This window comes from Suncus etruscus, chromosome 8 (assembly GCF_024139225.1).
Source record: "Suncus etruscus isolate mSunEtr1 chromosome 8, mSunEtr1.pri.cur, whole genome shotgun sequence".
In the NCBI taxonomy this organism is placed as follows: domain Eukaryota; kingdom Metazoa; phylum Chordata; class Mammalia; order Eulipotyphla; family Soricidae; genus Suncus; species Suncus etruscus.
The window spans coordinates 102,576,684-102,597,797 of NC_064855.1; the positions used below are offsets into that span (position 1 = coordinate 102,576,684).

General features: G+C 38.1%; 1 pseudogene; it reads right to left on the bottom strand.

Annotated features, from left to right (window-relative positions):
• Positions 1 to 8,559: 8,559 nt before the first annotated feature.
• LOC126015997 (ubiquitin thioesterase Zranb1-like) lies at positions 8,560 to 10,041 on the bottom strand (annotated as a pseudogene).
• Between the last annotated feature and the right edge of the window lie 11,073 nt (positions 10,042 to 21,114).

The window sequence follows — 21,114 nt, forward strand, 5'->3', positions numbered from 1 at the left end:
AAAAAATAACAAAATAATAAAAAAAAAAACAGCAATTACAACAAAAAGCACAAAGACAACAAAAAACAACCACCAAATAATCACCATGAAAATGAAAAAAACATGGAAGGAGAGCTGGTGTGATAAGGTTTTGTGCCCTTTTTTTTTTTTTTTTTTTTTTTTTTTTGCATAAGCACAGTAAGTATTGGGGGAAATTAGAAAGAAAATTCTCTTGGCCTAAGAGATACCAAGTTTCTCTACCCTTGAAGTATGCTGTGATGAGAACAACTATGGAATTCATACACTCTCATTTTCACACCCCAAAACCTTTTTATGGTGCCAAAAATTTTTTCTGCTCAGTTGATATGATAAAATCAGTCCTCTGCAACTAGAGATTTTTGTATTTGTACAAATCCTAGGACGAAGCCTAGGATAGGATCTTTCTTTACAGTTTTAGAAATTCTGTTCCATCACTATTGTTGTAATCACTCTTCTATAATTAGTCGTCTTGGTTTTTGCACAGATCCTAGGATGAAGCTTAGAATAGGGTTTTTCAGTATGGTTCCAGAAGTAGTTCTGTTCAGTCACAGCTGTCAAAGTTAGACCTCTGGAATTAGAGATTTTGGTTATTGTTCAAATCCTAGTCGGATGCCTAGGCTAATAATCTTTCTTACTGGTCCCAGGATAAGTTCTGCCCAGTCATAGTTATTAAAGTCAGTTTTCTGTAGTTAACGATCTTGACTTTTGCTCAGATCAAAGGATGATGTGTCTTCTGATTTCATCTTATTGTTAGGTGTTGAGATAGGATAACCTGCTCTTAAATCAAGTTTTTATTATGTTCTCATTGTCACGTTATCATACCAAAACTGGCACAAGTTAGTGCCAGAACAGTATTAGGATTTTCCCAGGAAAAGTTTGGTTCCTGGTGCAGTTGCAGGGAACTGTATCGCTTCTATATCTGTGATCTAGAGTTTTGGATTAGATAGTCACTGTCTGATCATATGGAGTCTAAATTAGATCCACATGACACATGTTCAGGATGGGAGGTCTTATCCCTAGTAGATAAGAACTTGTTTCTATACATAAAAAAAACAAGTCCCCCTTTTTAGTAAGCCTTTGCAAAAAAGGAATGGTGCAGGGGGTGGAGCAATGGCGCAGGGCATAAGGCACTTGTGCACTCTAGCCTAGAACTGGCCACAGTTTGATCCCTCAGAGTTTCATATGGACCCCAAGTCAGGAGCAATTTCTAAGCGTATGGCCAGGAGTAACCCCTGAGCATCACCGGTTGTGGCTGAAAAAAATATATATATATAGAATGGTGCCATATTATATTGCTGATACATTTGGGGGTAAGAATGACAGGGGAGGGGCCAGATCAGTGGTGCAGCAATAGTGTATTTGCCTTGCACACAGCTGATCTAGGACAAACCATGGTTTGATCCCACAGCATCCTATATGGTCCTCCAATCCAGGAGCAATTTCTGAGCGCACAGCCAGGAGTAACCTCAGAACATCACTGGGTGTGGTCCAAAAACCTAAAAAAAAATTTATAATAACAGGCTACTCAATCTCTGTGCCCTGGTTTTGATCTGAGCTTTTTCCCCGAGCAAGATTTTTTTCTTCTAGATTTTTATACCAAGCAGAATGAAATAAGGTAAAGTTAAAGAAAAAAATAAATATAAATATAAAAAATAGAAGAAATAAATAAAAATAAATTTAAAAAAGTAATTATGATGATAAAAGGCTACTTTACATTTTGGAAAAAACAGACTAAGAAGTATTATTACAGAGGTTTTGATCATATAAAGGTAATATAGGCTTCCCCATTAAGTCTTTTGTGATATTCTGTGGGATCAGGTAGTGTTCTTTAGCTGAAGGTCCTTCTGGAGCTGAATCTGGTAACATGCAACAGTCCACATTTGGGGAGGGGTGTTAGAAGAAGGCCACAAAGTATGAGTCAATAGGAATGCTGGTTGTAGTTTCTTGTCAGGTCACAAGATTTGTGGCTAAGAGGGTGTGCTTTCTCTTTGGCAGCTGAGTGGTGGCTTATTGGGCCATGAGGTGGGACTCAGTACCTAATGAGTTAAGAACAGAGGATATTGATGGTTAAATAAGGAGGAAAATCAGATCTGGATCAAGGGATGAAAGAATAGATGGATTACTGAAGAAGGGAGAAGGGATTATATATAAGAGTGGCTATATACACTTTAGGCATAATTGTTAAAATTTAGGTTTGGCAATCAGAGAGGAGTCAATATACTCATGACCACATAAAAACAGACATTAGTGATTTATTCTTAGTTGTTTTTGTAGGTCTGACTCTCATAGGTATAGTCCGAGCTCTTAAAATATAATTGAATTAAGAAAAGATAAACAATTAGCTAAAATATAGATTAGGAGAGAAAGAAAAGGAAAACAAAAGATAAGAGAGAAGGAAAAAGAAAAAAAGTAAATAAGTAAAAATAAGTTAAAAAAATTGGGCCAGTGCTTCTGAGTTGGAAGGTTTTCTAATTTCTAGGCACTTCATCATTGAAGAGGGTGGGCTTTGCAAAATGAAAGTTTCAGGGTTAGACAGTGGCTCGAGCATATTAGGATAAGCATAGGTTTTTCATCTAGAGTACTAAGCAATGTGGTAGTGAAGACTATAGAAGGTGGCAACCCTATGATTATTGTCCTCCACATCTTATATATCGAGGTTACTTTCCTAAAGAGAAACTGACAGAGTGGACTTTACTTAACATAAATTAAATTGATTAAGAATAAGAAGAGGAAAGAAGAGAAGGAAAGAAGTGAGGAATAGACAGAAGGAAAAATGGAAATGACAATTTGAAAAAATGTATTTGATGAGTTGGACCTGTAACATAAGTCTGTGTTGCGCTGTTGACTGTTTCAGTGGTCTGAATGATCATATGCATTAGGTCCTGATAGAAGACATAAGTAAAAGAAAATGGATAAATTGGAGTATTTTATCATTACATTATCATAATGAAAACTGTATATGGTATCTAGTATGACTGAACACCAAGATGTAAAATTGAGGTGTCCACCCTTTGTTTCCAAGAACCACTGTGGACAAAGAAGCTGAAGATAATTTTATACCTGTGAAAATCAAGGCATTAAAACATATTGTTAGTAATCACTGCAGCTGGAGTCTCTGGCTTCCAATCATATTATCACTTGGTTCTGTGGATAAATACCTTAAGACATTATTATAGGCCTTTGCAGTTAGAGGTTGATTGCATACCTGTTCACTCTAAATTTCCATTTTTGTAGTTGCTGGTTTCTTTATGGTATAATGGCTAGTCCAGGCTTTGTATTGCCCTTGTTCCAATTGAATTATCACCTCTTGCTATATTGCAGCTAGATTCTGAGATTACTGAGTTTACCATAGGGGTTGGAACAGGCAGCATTTCCACCAGTAGTGGATGAGAGATCCTTTCTTACCACATACCCACCAACAGAGATTGGTCCCGTTATTTTTGATATGTGACATTCTCACTGGTGTAAGGTGACACCTCATAATTGTTTTGATTTAGATTTTTCTAATGATGAATAATGCTGAGCCTATTTTCATGTGTCTACTGGCCATCTTTATTCTTTCTTGGAGAAGTGTCTATTCATTTCTTCTCCCAATTTTTCTATGGCTTTATTAGATTTTTTAAAGGTGGAGATCACTTTTTTTTAGTGCTTTGTATATCGTAGATATAAACCCTTTATCTGATGTGTTGAGTGCAAAAATTGCTTCCATTCAGTTAACTGTCTTCTAATTTTTACCAGGGTTTCTTTTGCTATGCAGAAACTTAAGTTTGATGAAGTCCCATTTATTTAGGTTTGATGCTAAAGTTCTTGCCATTGGAAATCTGTCAACAAAGACTTTTTTTGATATACAGGTCTTGAAGTGTTCTGCCTATTTTTTCCTAAGTAAATTTTATAAATTTGGGTCTGATTTCTAGGTAATAATTCATTTTATTTGACTTTGTGTAAGATGTGAGGTACAGATCGATCTTTAATTTCTTACAGGTGGTTATCCAATTGTTCAACACCATTTGTTAAAGAGACTGTCTATGTTCCATTTCAAGTACTTGGCTCTTTTGTCAAATATTAGTTGACTGTATATCTGGGGGTTTATGCCTGGAAATTCTGTTCTAACCCACTGGTCTGAGACTCTGTCTTTGTTCCATTACCATGCTGTTTTGATCACTAGTGCTTTATAGTAAAGCTTCATGTTAGGTAAAGAGATGTCACCCAACTTCTTGTTTTTAAATATGTATTTGACTAACTTGGGTCTTTTGTGGTTTCATATAATTTTATAATTGATTATTTTGAGTCCTTAAAGATGATGTTTGATTTTGGATAGGTATTGCTTTGAATCTATATAGAAGTTTATGTAAGATAGTCATTTTGACGATGTGGTTCTATCTACACATGAGCATGGATGTTCTTCCATTTCCTTAGGTCCTCCTCAATTTCTTTCTGAAGTGTTTTGAAGTTTTCATGGAATAAATTGTTCACTTTTCTTGTAAGGTTTATTCCTAGGTTCTTGATATTTTTGTATAGTATTTTAAATGGTATTGACTCCTTAATCTTTCTCCTCTACTTTATTTTTTGTATAGAGTATTGCTTCTCAATTATTTCTTGTCATGCCCCCCCACAAAGAAGAAAACATTTTTGCACCCCCTTGGCACAACTGTAAATAGTATCTTTATTATAAAATCTTTAACCTGCTAAACAAAAAAATATAAAATTATTTGAGGTGATTTTTTAATCAGAAATGATGTCTGGATTAATGGCTACAATGAATACGTTTTGCAATGCATAGCTTTTTGACGCGGGGTTTGAAGCAGGACACAGCAACTCTCAGCTCCAGAGACAGACAGAGACATAAACATGGGGCTTACCTTGTTATGACCGTGTTTTCCAAAGTGCCCACCTTTACGGAGCCTCATGCCCAACCTTGGGGGGGGTGCACACCACTATTTGAGAAGCACTGGTATAGACAAATGCTACTGTCTTTTGTATATTGACTTTGTAGCCGGCCACTTTGCTGTATTGGTTAATTGTATCTTAAGTGTTTTACTGTAGAATCTTTAGGGTTTTCGATGTATATCATCTTATCATCTGCAAAAAGAGATAGTTTGACTTCCTCTTTCCCTATCTAGATTCCTTCGATTCCGTTTTCTTGTCTGATTGCTATTGGAGGACTTCTAAAACTATGTTGAATAAGAGAAGAGATGGTGGATATAGCTTTGCCTAGTTCCTGACCTTCATAGAAATGCTTTCAGTTTTTTGCCTTTAAGGATATTGTTGGCTGTAGTCTTTTTATAGATAGCTGTAACTATCTTGAAGAAAGTTTCTTCCAGCCATATTTTGCTTAGTGTTTTCATCATGAATGATGTTGGATTTTGTCAAACACCTTCTTTGCATTGATTGATATGATCATGTGATTTTTGTCTTTCTTGTTGTTGATGTGGTATATTTTGTTGACAGATTTGCATATGTCAAACCATCCTTGCATCCCTGGGATGACTTGGTCATGGTGTATAATCTTTTTTATGTTTGTTGGATTTGGTTTGCTAAGATTTTGCTTAGAATTTTTGCATTTATGTTCATTAGTAATATTGGTCTGTAGTTTTATTTCTTGGATGTGTCTTTGCCATCTTTGGGTATTTGGCATCTTTTATATTAGTCTCATAAAAGCAGATAATAAGGATTCTTGTGTTTTCAACGTTTTGGAAGAGCCTGTGGCTTAATTGTAGTAATTCTTTTCAGAATGTTTGATAGATTTCACCTGTTAAACTATCCTGACCTGGACTTTTGTTCTTGGGGAGTTTCTTAATTACTGTTTCAATTTCCTCAGTTGTGACTGGTCTGTATAGGCTTTCAATATCTTCCTTATCAAGTCTTGCAAGATAATATTTTTCCAGAAATCTGTCGGATTTTTCTGCATTCTTTAACATAAGTGAGTACAGTTGTTCATGATAAGTCCTCATGGTATCTTGAATTTCTTGAGGTTCCATAGTAAACTCTCCCCTTTCATTTGGGATCCTATTTTGTGGATGTCTCCCTCCTTTTTTAATAAGTTTTTGGTTTTCTATTTTGTGTATTCTGCTTTCTGGGGTTGGAAGTCCATTTTTCCTAGTTCTTCTAGTTTCTCATTAAGGCTTTTATTTCTTTGCTGGTTTACAGCCTAGTGGATCTGTCTAGTGGTGATAATGATGTGCTATCACATTTCCTTCTAGTTGTTTCTCCATGTTTGTGAGCAAATACCTTAGATGTTTTGCTGGCTCTGCATTTAGTGCATAAATGTTGACCAGAGTTAGTAAATCTTAATATATTCTCCTTATCAGTATGTACTGACTCTCTTTGTCTCTGAGCAATTTCTTGAGGTTGAATGCAATTTGGTCTGAAATAAAGATGGCTGCCCCAGCTTTATTTTTTTATCTCCAGTGGTTTAAATAATTGGTTTGCATTTTTTTATTCTAAGCCTGTGTATATCCTGTACTTTTAGGTGTGTTTCTTGGCAGCAGAAAACTGGTTTTTGTTTTTTGAACCAACTCTCTACTATGCATCTTTTAATGGAGAAGTTTAGTCCATTCATTTAAGGAGATTATAGACAGATAGGGATGTTGTGCAATAGTATTGTGTAGGGTGGTGGTTGTTACAATCTCTTTTAAAAGACTAACTTTACATTGAGAATTACAAAGTTATTTTTATGTTTCTCTTAGTGCTGATTTCTCCAGGTAAAATAGTATTTAATCAAGGCCATATTGAATCATAACACTTAATTGTTATGACGATTTTAAATGACCAGTCTTCTATGTTTTCTTTTACTAAACCTTAGAAATTTATTTTCTTTCCAGGAGATACACCTTTGATAGAGATATTACTAAGCTACTGGCAATGACAAAGGTTTTGAGCCTGAAAATGTTTTTCTGAAGCACTAAGAGTATTTTGGGCTATGATTTCTTCTTCAAGGGTTTATATGGTTTCTCTTTACCATTCAATAAGATAATGAGTCATATTCCTACTGACAGCTAACAAAGATTCCCTTTTCTCCACCTCTTTACCCACACTATTCCTATTGTGTTTTTAAAAATTATAGCCCATTCTCAGAAGTTCAAAGAGACATGACTTGTCCATATATATATATATATATATATATATATGTATATGTGTGTGTATATATATATATATATATATATATATATATATATATATATATATATGCTTACTTTAAGAAGAATCTGTTCTATCTCTGCTGTTCTGAATGTATGGCTTTGTGGCAGGAAATGAACACTGGTGAATAGATGGATAAAACAACTATTAACAGCTTCTTAACTCCTTAATTCAATTAAAAATATAAAACTAAAGTTTTGAATTATTTCCCCATATGAGAATGTAATGAGAACTTGATCATTAAAACACCAAAGAGAATGTCATACCAATTAACATCTCTGCTTGTGCTATCTCGAATTAGCCTTCTCAGTTACAATATCTGTGAGAAATAAATTCCCTTTAATTCACTAAAACTTTTGTAAAATTTCTATTTACTAAGAAGATATCTGAAAATTATTTAGGATTCCCTTTGGATTTTTAGTAGTATTTTTAAAGCATGCTGTTTCTATAGTTTTCTTAATGGTGGATCTAAAAATTAAAATATTCAGAAAGACAATATAGTATATAAAAATATTCCCAAAGTACTTTCTTTTCTTTTTTAAATATTTTTATTTAAACAACTTTATTACATACATGATTGAGTTTGGGTTTCAGTTATGTAAAGAACACCACCCATCACCAGTACAACATTCTCATCTCCAATGTCCCTCCTCCCCACCCAACCCCAACCTGTACTCTAGACAGGCTTTCTATTTCCCTCATACATTCTCATTATTAGGATAGTTCAAAACGTAGTTATTTCTCTAACTAAACTCATCCCTGTTTGTGGTGAGCTTCATGAGGTGAGCTCTAACTTCCAGCTCTTTTCTCTTTTGTGTCTGAAAGTTATTATTGCAAGAATGTCCTTCATTTTTCTTAAAACCCATAGATGAGTGAGACCATTCTGCGTCTTTCTCTCTCTCTCTGACTTATTTCACTCAGCATAATAGATTCCATGTACATCAATGTATAGGAAAATTTCATGACTTCATCTCTCCTGACAGCTGCATAATATTCCATTGTGTATATGTACCAGTTTCTTTAGCCATTCGTCTGTTGAAGGGCATCCTTGTTGTTTCCAGAGCCTGGCTATTGTGAATAGTGCTGCAATAAATATAGGCGTGAGGAAGGGGTTTTTGTATTGTATTCTTGTGTTCTTAGGGTATATTCCTAAGAGTGGAATAGCTGGGTCGAATGGGAGGTTAATTTCCAGTTTTTGGAGGAATCTCCATATCGCTTTCCATAGAGGTTGGACTAGACGGCATTCCCACCAGCAGTGGATAAGAGTTCCTTTCTCTCCACATCCCCACCAGCACAGATTGTTCTCATTCTTTGTGATGTGTGCCAATCTCTGCTGTGTGAGGTGGTATCTCATAGTTGCTTTGATTTGCATCTCCCTGATGATTAGTGACGAGGAGCATTTTTTCATGTATCCAAAGACCAGTTTATTATGGGGGATTCTTCTTCTAGCTCTTTCTGAACGTCTGTATTAAACACCTCATCAAATATTTTTCATGGACTGTTGGAGGTAAATCTTCTATATCTGCTGGCAGCGTGAATGTTACCAGATCCGTCAGGAAGTAGCAGGCAAAGTCGCCCTTTCTCTGGTGCAAAGAAGTGGCAATCTGATGCTGGATCTGCTCCATGAGCTCAGGACAAACCATTGTTGGGATACACTTGGCTGCTTGCTGAGAGACCTCAGTGAGCAGGACGGCATGTCCTGCCTCTGAAAGTGGATGGCCAGATGCACCAGCGTGTAGCCCATGTGGAAACTGAAGGCTGGTTCAGTAGGCACACTTTGTCTGCAGTGAGTGACTGGTGATGTCCCCACCTGAGGATTTGTATGCTTCGATAGCAGCCAGGTCACCTTCGACAACCCCCACACAAGCATTGAGGAAGAACCAGTCGGTCTTTTTCATCCTGTTTTTAATTTGATTTAGCTTTTTGAAATCCACTTCCAACTCCTCCTTGCTGCCCAATGCCCCGGCCAGCTCAATCCTTTGGAAGTCCATGTTCATCTCTGAGTCCCATCTAGTGGTGGGCGGGGACCATCTCTGGCTGATCCCACTACTGCAGCCCCCCCTCCAGCCCTCTCTGTCCTGCTCATTGATGATGGAGGATGCCTCTTCCGTCTCAGTCAGTTCTATTGCTTCAAGAGTATTCCGTCTGGGAAGATCACACACAACACATTTCTTTGCCTTGGCCCCGTTTTCGTAAGTGCAAATAGAACAAGTCCAGTGCTGGGTCCTTGTGTTGAGTTTATTTCTGTCATTGTATTCCTCACAAGGATCAACAGAAAAAGCAACTGGTCTTGAGCCAGATCCTGAGGACTGCGGGGACTCGGTAGGGCTCCAGGTTCCATGCTGGGATAAACACTGGGTACATCGAATAGCTCTCGTCCAGTTCAAGTACGTACACATATGGCATGACCATTTGTTTGCATTTTCCATGCTGTATGTAGACTTTACCCTCCATCTTGCACTAGAGTCTGGGAAGATCAATGGGCTGCTCCCCCCTTCGGTGCTCGAAGGGTCCCAGTCTTGACCAACATCACTTGAGCCGCTCTTAAAGGGATCTTCTGTGATAATTGTCCCACTTGGTCTCTGGGCATGACACATGGTACACTTGATCGCGGACAGCCAGTTTTCATACGTACACTATTCACAGGCCCACTTGATTCCACATTCTGACATTGTGTACTTCTTGAAGTGAGTTATGTCAGGCAGGAAGTACGGTTTTAGTCTCCAGGCTATAACCTCCACTTTGCACATAGTTAGCAAATCACGGTTTACAAATCAGGCCAGAAACACGGTTCAGGCTTCATGCTGGCTGAGTCTGACTTCCTCAGGAGAGATGCAAAACGTGCAAAGTCCTTCTGTCTGACTGTCAGTAGCTAGGCCTGGCTGCAGTGGCAGGCCAGGCCCCTCCGTGCTTCACGGTGCACAGCCTACGCCATCGGCCTCCTCAGGACATGGTCTCTGGGCAGGCAGGGTCAGCCGCGGGCTTGCGGGCTCCGAATGGTGGTGGCTGGGGGCCCTAGAGCAGAGTCTAGCCAGCTAGGATTTTCTTTTAATTTGGTTCAATATATTTTTTTAATATTTTAAGGTACTGCTAAATTAATTTGTGATAAATACTTTCAAATGCCATTAAGTAATCCTAATAACTATCCACCCAGAAAGCATCTAAAACCATCCAGAAAGAAGTGATATGAAAGATCAACAACACTCTTATCTCTTGAAAACATCTGAGTTCAAGAATTATGGTGCTGAAGCAGGCAGATAGGGAAGAGCCACCCTCACCCTTCGTCCTATGGCAATAAATTCTTGGAAAAATAAAACCAACTATAGTATTAAAATATCTAATAACCAACTCCTAAAAGTTCTTTAACTAGACCCAGAAGACATTTGAGAAGTCTTGACCCCCTCCATCAAGAAAGGTCAGGGGAATAATGAAAAGAAGCAAAACCATCAATTACCCCCAATCTCCCTGGATATGGCCCTGAGAACTGGACTCTTACCTGGGTAGAATTTCCCACAAAGGTCAATTTGTGAGAAATACTAAAGTAACTCCAAGCAATGGTGAAGAGCACACCTGCTCCTTTGCTACATACAAGTAGAGTTCATATGCACACACTGCCAACATTTCCCTTCTTAAAATGTTTACTTTCAGATTTTTCAGTTTTCATGTTGGATTGTGTACCATGGCTCTCATTTCCTTTAAAAAAAAATCCTGCACTCTTTTTTGAGCATACTACTCTCTTTCTTATCCTCTTCCTCCCCTTCCACAGAATTTCCAAATAAAACCAATTTTTACTTTTACAGACTCATTTCTTTCCTTCCCACTTCTCATAAGTTTCTTAGGGACCTCCACCAACAATGGCTCTCCATTAGTACTGGGCTCTATTGTAAAATGCATTGACAAAGGACTCCTGGTTTGTTAGGGCCCCATTTTCCCAGTCTCTTAGCAAGATAGTATCAGTTTGAATAATTGTCTAATTGATTTTGTTTACATTAGGGGATGCCAAGTATCAAATCCAGAACCTCATACATAGAACTCAGTTCCTGTTACACTGACCTACATCTTGGAATAATTTGACCTTCTGAAATATCTTGATCAAAATATGAGGTAAATATGTGAAAGAAAAAACAGACTAAAAATAATTTAGTCATTTGCCACATTACTGTTTTTTCTTAATAATCTTTCTACTTTTTATTTTCAGTGTTTTTTTTTATACTTGTTTCTATCTTGGTGTTGGAAACATAGCAGGAATGGGGTCGTACAATGTTGATCAACTTTTCATTGTCATTATAGTTCTCTGAGGTTCAAGTCATCTGACCTATTGATCTGATCTTGACCTTGTACTTGCCAGGTAAAAATGTAATTGAATATCAGTGCATTCTATTGTTTTGAATTCTTGCCATTTTCAGCGATTATTTGGAGAAAACCTGATTATTGTCTTATATTCTAAATATACTCTTGAATATGTCAAGGTTGTACAATTCTGGTTACTCATTTATTAACATTGTTTATACAATTGACCATTATGAGAGGTGAGATCCTATTTCTGTCAGAAAATAAAAAGCAACCCCCTCTCCTTGACAAGACCTTTAGTATTTCAGTGTTATTTTGTATATTGACCTATAATTATTTATGTGCATGAGTAATTTGTGTGTCTCCGTGTGTGTGTGCTCAGTGCTGGGGATCAAACATATTTAATATTTTTGCTTGTAAATTTGATTTTCTTTATTTTTGATTAAAATATTTAAACTTTTAATAGCAGACACAAAATTATTAGACACATTGTTTTGTGTATGAAAAAACCAATGCCCTTACTGATATCACTGAGTTTCATTTTCTAATATTTTGACATAATAATCCTTTATCCACTGTCTTTTATGTCTTTTCAAATCCAGTATTTCAGCTAAATTATTTATTGCCTATATTTTTCTGATAGGGTATTATGATGTACTATTAGTTACCATATTTGTATCAGGTATCTTTTTAACATATTGTTTGTGCTAAGATTTTATACTAATTTCAATTGTTTAAATAAAAATATAAGTGTTCACTTTTTCAATCCATTATCTGTCAAATTCACACAATCTGGAATCTTCTCTTTAAGTGATCTATTCATGATAGCTTCTCTAGATTTTTATGTGACAAATTTTATTCTTTCATTTTTCATATTTTGGCTCATGGATCTCTCAGAACCTTTGTTTATTTTGTTGATTGGAGGCTAGGTGGGTCACACGGGTGCTTGAGTTTCTCTGAAAACTCTTGAACTAGTCATGTACAGATGAATTTCTTCATTCTCTCTTGCAGGTATAGTGAGAATTTCCAAGGATACAGTATGTGATGACATTATTGTTCTAGCTGTGGAAAGTCTTAAGACTCTGAGTTTCTGGATTTTTCCTTTTTTGTCTCGAGCAGCTTCATAGCTCAATAGTTTTATGATGCTTGCAGTCTATGTGACAAATTTTAGGACTTCTTTGTAAAATGATAATCAAATGTTGGGCATATTAAGCCCAACAATAAGAAACTCTCTAGATATGGAATTTTGGAGGCAAATTTATCTTTGGTTCCATGTCCTTGTTGGTTTTTTTGTATTTTTTTAAATTTATTTAAACACCTTAATTACATACATGATTGTGTTTGGGTTTCAGTCATGTAAAGAACACCACCCATCACCAGTGCAACATTCCCATCACCAATGTCCCAAGTCTCCCTTCACCCCACCCGACCCCCCGCCTGTACTCTAGACAGGCTCTCCATTTTCCTCATACATTCTCATTATTAGGACAGTTCAAAATGTAGTTATTTCCCTAACTAAACTCATCACTCTTTGTGGTGAGCTTCCTGAGGTGAGCTGTAACTTCCAGCTCTTTTCTCTTTTGTGTCTGAAAATTATTATTACAAGGGTGTCTTTCATTTTTCTTAAAACCCATAGATGAGTGAGACCATTCTGCATTTTTCTCTCTCTCTCTGACTTATTTCACTCAGCATAATAGATTCCGTGTACATCCATGTATAGGAAAATTTCATGACTTCATCTCTCCTGACAGCTGCATAATATTCCATTGTGTATATGTACCACAGTTTCTTTAGCCATTCGTCTGTTGAAGGGCATCTTGGTTGTTTCCAGAGTCTTGCTATGGTAAATTGTGCTGCAATGAATATAGGTGTAAGGAAGGGGTTTTTGTATTGTATTTTTGTGTTCCTAGGGTATATTCCTAGGAGTGGTATAGCTGGATTGTATGGGAGCTCGATTTCCAGTTTTTGGAGGAATCTCCATATCGCTTTCCATAAAGGTTGAACTAGACGGCATTCCCACCAGCAGTGGATAAGAGTTCCTTTCTCTCCACATCCCCGCCAACACTGTTTATTCTCATTCTTTGTGATGTGTGCCATTCTCTGGGGTGTGAGGTGGTATCTCATCGTTGTTTTGATTTGCATCTCCCTGATGATTAGTGATGTGGAACATTTTTTCATGTGTCTTTTGGCCATGTGTATTTCTTCTTTGTCAAAGTGTCTGTTCATTTCTTCTCCCCATTTTTTGATGGGGTTAGATGTTTTTTTCTTGTAAAGTTCTGTCAGTGCCTTGTATATTTTGGAGATTAGTCCCTTATCTGATGGGTATTGGGTGAATAGTTTCTCCCACTCAGTGGGTGGCTCTTGTATCCTGGGCACTATTTCCTTTGAGGTGCCGAAGCTTCTCAGCTTAATATATTCCCATCTGTTAATCTCTGCTTTCACTTGCTGGGAGAGTGCAGTTTCCTCCTTGAAGATGCCTGTAATGTCCTGGAGTGTTTTGCCTATGTGCTGTTCTATATATCTTATGGTTCTGGGGCTGATATCGAGGTCTTTAATCCATTTGGATTTTACATTCGTACATGATGTTAGCTGGGTGTCTAAGTTCAATTTTTTGCAAGTGGCTATCCAATTGTGCCAACACCACTTGTTGAAGAGGCTTTCCCTGCTCCATTTAGGATTTCCTGCTCCTTTATCAAAAATTAGGTGGTTGTATGTCTGGGGAACATTTTTTTTTTTTTTTTTTTTTTTTTTTTTTTTTTGGTTTTTGGACCACACCCTGTGACGCTCAGGGGTTACTCCTGGCTATGCGCTCAGAAGTTGCTCCTGGCTTCTTGGGGGACCATATGGGACGCCGGGGGATCGAACCGCGGTCCATCCTAGGCTAGCGCAGGCAAGGCAGGTACCTTACCTCCAGCGCCACCGCCCGGCCCCGAGGGGGGAACATTTTCTGAGTATTCAAGCCTCTTCCACTGATCTGAGGACCTGTCCTTATTCCAATACCATGCTGTTTTGATAACTGTTGCTTTGTAGTACAGTTTGAAGTTGGGGAAAGTAATTCCGCCCATATTCTTTTTCCCAACGATTGCTTTAGTTATTCGAGGGTGTTTATTGTTCCAAATGAATTTCAAAAGTGTCTGATCCACTTCTTTGAAGAATGTCATGGGTATCTTTAGAGGGATGGCATTAAATCTGTATAATGCCTTGGGGAGTATTGCCATTTTGATGATGTTAATCCTGCCAATCCATGAGCAGGGTATGCGTTTCCATTTCCTTGTGTCCTCTCTTATTTCTTGGAGCAGAGTTTTATAGTTTTCTTTGTATAGGTCCTTCACATATTTAGTCAAGTTGATTCCAAGATATTTGAGTTTGTGTGGCACTATTGTGAATGGGGTTGTTTTCTTAATGTCCATTTCATCCTTATTACTATTGGTGTATAGAAAGGCCATTGATTTTTTTGTATTTCTACATTACTTTACTGGTTTTGGTTTTTTTGGTTGGTTGTTTAATTTTTTTTTTTTTGGCTGTTTTGTTTTGTTTTGGTTTGGACCATTTGTTGTTATGCAAATATGCAAAGGGATCACTGCTTGTAGGACTGTGAAAACAATAAGTGTTTCTGCAGAAAAAATCTGCACTGGCCATAAGAGTGAGAGTCAGGGGCCTTACTCACTGCATTATCTCTCCAATACTGTTCTGTATCTTTAAACATTGACTGAAGGCTTCCCAAGAAGAAAGTGATTTGAAAATGTTTCCTTTTAATAAAAGGAAGATTGTTTAAAGGTAGATAAGAGTGTTTCTCTATAGCATTCAAAATGAAAACATACATTGAATTGAATAAAGGAACATTCCATATGTCTGGATTTCCATTGCTCCCTGACTTGTAAAACAAAATGTATTTCTTAGATCCTTTAACTCTAGGAGTCATGCAAATTCTCTGGCTAATAACTGTGTTGCATTCCTTGATGCAATACTCATCTATAACTGTACATAATTATATCAATTTTATATTATGCAATTTTACGTTATTCAAGTGTATTTTGACCGTGGTTCATAAGCTTTCAATTTTGTTTTAGCTGAATTGATTCTCTTTTAAGTTGCTTGAAATGTTGATAGAAATACAGTTATTTTCTTTAAGATTTGGTATAAATTTATAATAGAGGTTGAATTTACTAATCAAATAGTTGTGTTTCTTATTTGCTGTCATTGTTATTTTTGGCATGTTTTTTTTACTACTCAATAATGGTCAACTCATGCATAATTTTATGATTTATACATTTTACATTTTAGTCACTAGCTACATGGTAGATCCTAAAGTCTTTTCTGTTTAGGGGAAGAGTTTCACAAATGTTTCTCAGGGATCTTTACAGCCCCTCTTGTAGTCTTAGACGTCAGAGTCTATGGTTCAGTCTGAAGGCCTCATAATATATTTCTAAGCAAGTCCTTCTGTGAGGGGATTATTCATACCTTACTTACTCAGATTACATTTACTCAGATTTTTATTTTTTCTGTAGTAAATTTGAAAAAGTCACTTATATAGTAAAACAACTTATATAGTAAAATAATTTATATAGTGAAAAACAATATATGGTTTGAAATTACATAAATATGAGTTTGAAAAAGTATCACTCTAATAGACATAAATCTTGGATAACTTATTAAAGTTCTCAAAGTTTAGGACTCTTTTAAAAATATTGAATATGGCCAGACCCCAGGGGCCCCCGAACCAACTCTAGGCAGGGTGAGTGTGCCCGCCATCCGTCCACCTCCCCACCTGGGCGCCCACCCCAGCATTCTGCAGCAGTCCCGCAGCAGACCCTAGGAACTCCCGAACTGATTCCCGGCAGGGTGAGTGCGCCCACCACACGGCCACCTCCCCATGCAGGCGCCAGACCTCCACGTTCTGCAGCAGCCCCATCCCAGACCCCAGGGACCCCCCACCCGACTCAAGGCAGGGTGAGTGCGCACGTCATATGGCCACCTCCCCACTTGGGCACAGGACCCCTGCATTCCGTGCCAGACCCCAGGAACCTCCACAATCTGACTCCAGGCAGGGTGAGTGCACCCACCTCCCGGCCACCTCCCCACGTGGGCTCCAGACCCCCGCATTCCACAGCAGCCTCGTGCCAGACCCCAGGGACCCCCGAACCGATTCAAGGCAGGGTGAGTGCACATGGCCACCTCCCCACGTGGGCGCTGGATCCCTGTGTTCCACAGCAGCCTTGTGCCAGACCTCAGGGACCTCCACAATCCAACTCCAGGATGGGTGAGTGCACCCGCCACCCGGCTACCTCCCCATGTTGAGGCCGGACCCCCGGGCTCCACAGAAGCCCACGCCTGAATTCAGGGACCCCCCAACCCGACTGCAGGCAGGTGAGTGCGCCACCTGGCCATCTCCCCATGTGGGCATCCAGAGAACCCTGTGCCTGACCCACTCTGCTCGGCTGGGAAGGGCTAGAGCTTATAGACCAGGTGAGCTTTGGTCTACTCCCCGGACCTTGGGGTATCCTAGAGCAGCATGCCCCCTGAGCCCCAGAGTGGATCTGGGACCCCCAGGGGCGAAGAGAGAACGTCAGATGGGTTTGGCTGAGGGAATTTCCTCAGCTGAGGCTCAAAAGCGGTGGAGCTCTACTGACTCCCAGGGAAAGGAGGGAGGACAGGGAGCTATACTCAACAGTGCCATCCAACATTGTGGCCAGGAGCAGAACTGCACTAGCTGCCCACGAATGGAAAAAACAGACCAGACCCTACTAGAGAGCATAGGAGGAGCCAAAGCTCAGCGAGATCACCCAACAGACCCGTCTAGAACCACGCTCAGGGAGGGGACCCATCCCCACTCCACAGGAGACAAAAGCAGGCTGAACTCGGAAGGCACTGCACTCCAGCCACACCAATAAATGCAAAGAAATATGGGTAAACTAAGGAGAACTTTAACATATGGAGATACGGAGAGAAACCCTAGCAAGTTTCCAAGTCCACCAAAATGCACAGAGCCACTGGAAGGAGACTTAAAAGCAGCCATGAAGAATGAAATGGAAGCCTTGATTAAGGAAATAAAGGAAAAGCTAGCCACTGAATATAAGAAGTACATGGAGGAACAAATCAGCCAAATTAAAGAAGAACTGTCAAAGAATATGAGAGATTCCATACAAAGGGAAATAAAATATTTAAAAGACAATGTAACAAGCCATATGAGCAGGATCACACAGTTGGAGAAGCACATTGAAGAACTTGAAAGAAAACTGCAAACAAAAAACGACCAAGAAACCAGCAAGGAAATAAAAGGCAAAGCATTGGAAGGAAAAGTCCAGTATCTATTGAACAAGGACAAAAGAAGTAACCTAAGAACTGTGGGTATAATAGAAGGGGAGGAAATAGGAAAAGGGAAAGAACAAGTAGTCAGGGAAATATTAACAGAAAACTTTTACACCCTCTGGAAAGAAGACTCATTGCAAATCCAGGAAATGAAGAGAGTCTCTAATAAAATAGACCCTAACAAACCAACACCAAGATATATAGTAATCCAAATGGCAAAAAAACAAAGAGAAAGATGATCTCCTTAAAGCAGTAAGGGAGAAAAAAAACATCAAATACAAAGAAAGGGTCATAAGTATCAAACCAGATCTCCCATTTGAAATAATTCAAGCAAAAACACAGTGGAATGATGTTTTTAAATGCCTGAATGAAAGAAACTTTCAACCTAGAGTCCAATATCCAGCAAAACTCTCATTCATATGGAAGGGAAGAATAAAATCTTTCTCAACAAAAACGAGCTTGCATTATTTGCACAAACAAAACCACTCCTAAATGACCTACTCAGAGACTAATTATACAATCCAAATTCTCGATTGTAACAACAAACACCCTACACAACACAACTACACAACAATCCTCTCTGTCTATAATCTCCCTAAATGTTAACAGACTAAACTCTCCCATTAAGAGACACATAGTAGAGAACTGGATTAGAAAACATAAACCAGACTTCTGCTGCCTGCAAGAAACACACCTGCAATTACAGGACAAACACAGGCTCAGAATAAAAGGACAGAAATTAATTATTCAGGCTAAAAAAAAAAGAGCAGGGATAGCCATTCTTATATCAGACCAAAATCCATTCAACCTCAAAAAAGTGATCAGGGACAAAGAGGGACACTACTTACTGATCAGGGGAACAATAGACCAAGAAATACTAACCCTGGTCAATATTTATGCACCCAATGTAGAGCCAGCAAAATATGTGAGGCAACTGCTTGCACACCTGGAGAAACACATGAAGGGAAATGTGATAATTGTAGGAGATCTCAATACTCCATTATTACCAATGGACAGATCCACGAAACAGAAAAACAGCTAAGAAATAAGAGCCCTAAATGAAAAATTAGAAGATCTAGGTCTAATAGACTTTTATAGGACCCTCCATCCCCAGAAAACAGAATACATATTCTTCTCAAGCCCACATGGAACCTTCTCCAGAATAGACCATGTCCTAGGATAAAAATCTAACCTATATAAGATCACAAATGTAAGGATCATTAGAAGCACCCTATCATATCACTATGCAACAGAGGTAAAAATTGACTATAAGAATAAGCAATGGAGAAAAACTAATACCTGGAGATTAAACAACATGCTGCTCAACAACAGCTAGATCAAAGAGCAAATCAAGGAAGACATGAAAAGATTTCTTGAGACAAATGATAATGAAGAGACAAATTGTCAAAATCTGTGAGACACAGCAAAAGCAGTAATTAGTGGGAAACTCATAGCAATACAGGCCTCTGTCAAGAAACAGGAAAATGACAAAACGAACAGTTTAATAAGGATCACCTCAAGAAATTGGAAACATCAACAAAGACATTCAACCACAAACAGAAGGCAAGAAATAATAAAAACCAGAGCAGAAATAAACAACATAAAAACTAAGAAACAATACAAAAAATCAATGAGAACAGGAGTTGGTTTTTTGAAAAAATAAACAAGATAAACAAACCACTGGTAAAACTCACCAAAAAAGAGAGAAAACACCCAAATCAGTAGGATCACAAATGAAAGGGGAGAGATTACAACAAAACCCCAAGAAATACAACATATCATGAGACCATATTATGAACAACTATACTCAGGCTAGAGAACCCAGTAGAAATAGACAGATTCCTGGAAAAATACCATCTTCTGAGACTGGATAATGAAGACCTAGAAAGCCTAAACAGTCAAATCACTTCAGAGGAAATTGAAGATGTACTTAGAAACTCCCTAAGAACAAAAGTCCAGGTCCAGATGGACCTACATGTGAATTCTATCGAACATTCCGAGAAGACTTACTACCACTTTTCCACAGGCTCTTCCAAACTGTCGAAGAAACAGGAATCCTCCCCAACTCCTTTTATGAGGCTAATATCACACTCATTCTCAAAGATGGCAAAGACACCACCAGGAAAGAATCCAACAGACCAATCTCACTAATGAACATAAATGCAAAGATTCTCAGCAAAATTTTAGCAAACTGAATCCAGCACTATATTAAAAAGATCATGACCAACTGGGTTTCATCCCAGGAATGCAAGGTTGCTTCAACATATGCAAATCAATCAACATCATACATCACATAAACAACAAGAAAGACAAAAACCACATGATCATAGCAATCGATGCAGAGAAGGCATTTGACAAAATCCAACACATTTTCATGTTGAAAACACTCAGCAAAATTGGGTTAGAGGGAACCTTCCTCAATATATTTATAGCTATCTATGAAAAGCCCACAGCCAACATTATCTTTAATGGCAAAAAACTAGAATCATTTCCACTAAATTCAGGAACTAGGCAAGGCTTTCCACTCTCTCCACTCTTATTCAATATAATGTTAGAAGTCCTAGGAATAGCAATCCTAAAAGAGACAGAAATCAAAGGAATCCAAATTGGGAAAGAGAAACTCAAACTATCCCTTTTTGCAGATGATGTATATGTATATGATGTATATGACGATATACATAAAAAACCCTAAAGAGTCCACAGTAAAACTCCTAGAAACAATTAACCAATACAGCAAAGTGGCTGGCTACAAAGTCAATACACAAAAGACAGTAGCGTTTTTCTACACAAATAATGAATTTGAGGAGAGAGAGATCAAAAATACAACTCCAATTAAAATAGTATAAAAAAATATAAGGTACCTAGGAATTAACATTACAAGGGAAGTGAAGGACCTATACCAAGGAAACTTCAAAATACTCCAGAAAAAAATTGAAGAGGATCTAAGAAAATGGAAGAACATTCCATGTTCATGGGTAGGTAGAATCAACATAGTCAAAATGACTATCCTACCAAAACTACTATATAGATTTAATGCAAACCCAATCCAAAGTCATTGCAATCCCAATCCAAATTCAGACATCATTCTTTAAAGAATTAGAACAATCAATCATAAAATTTATCTGGAACCACAAAAGACCAGGATAGCCAAACACATACTGAAAAACAAGAAGCTGGGTGGCATCTCGCTACCTAGCCTGAAGCTATACTATAAAGCAATAGTGATCAAAACAGCATGGTACTGGTACAAGGACAGAGCCTCGAACCAATGGGATAGAACAGAATGTCCAGACATTACCCCCTCAGATATACAGTCAACTAATATTTTACAAAAGAGCCAAGAACTTGAAATGGAACAAA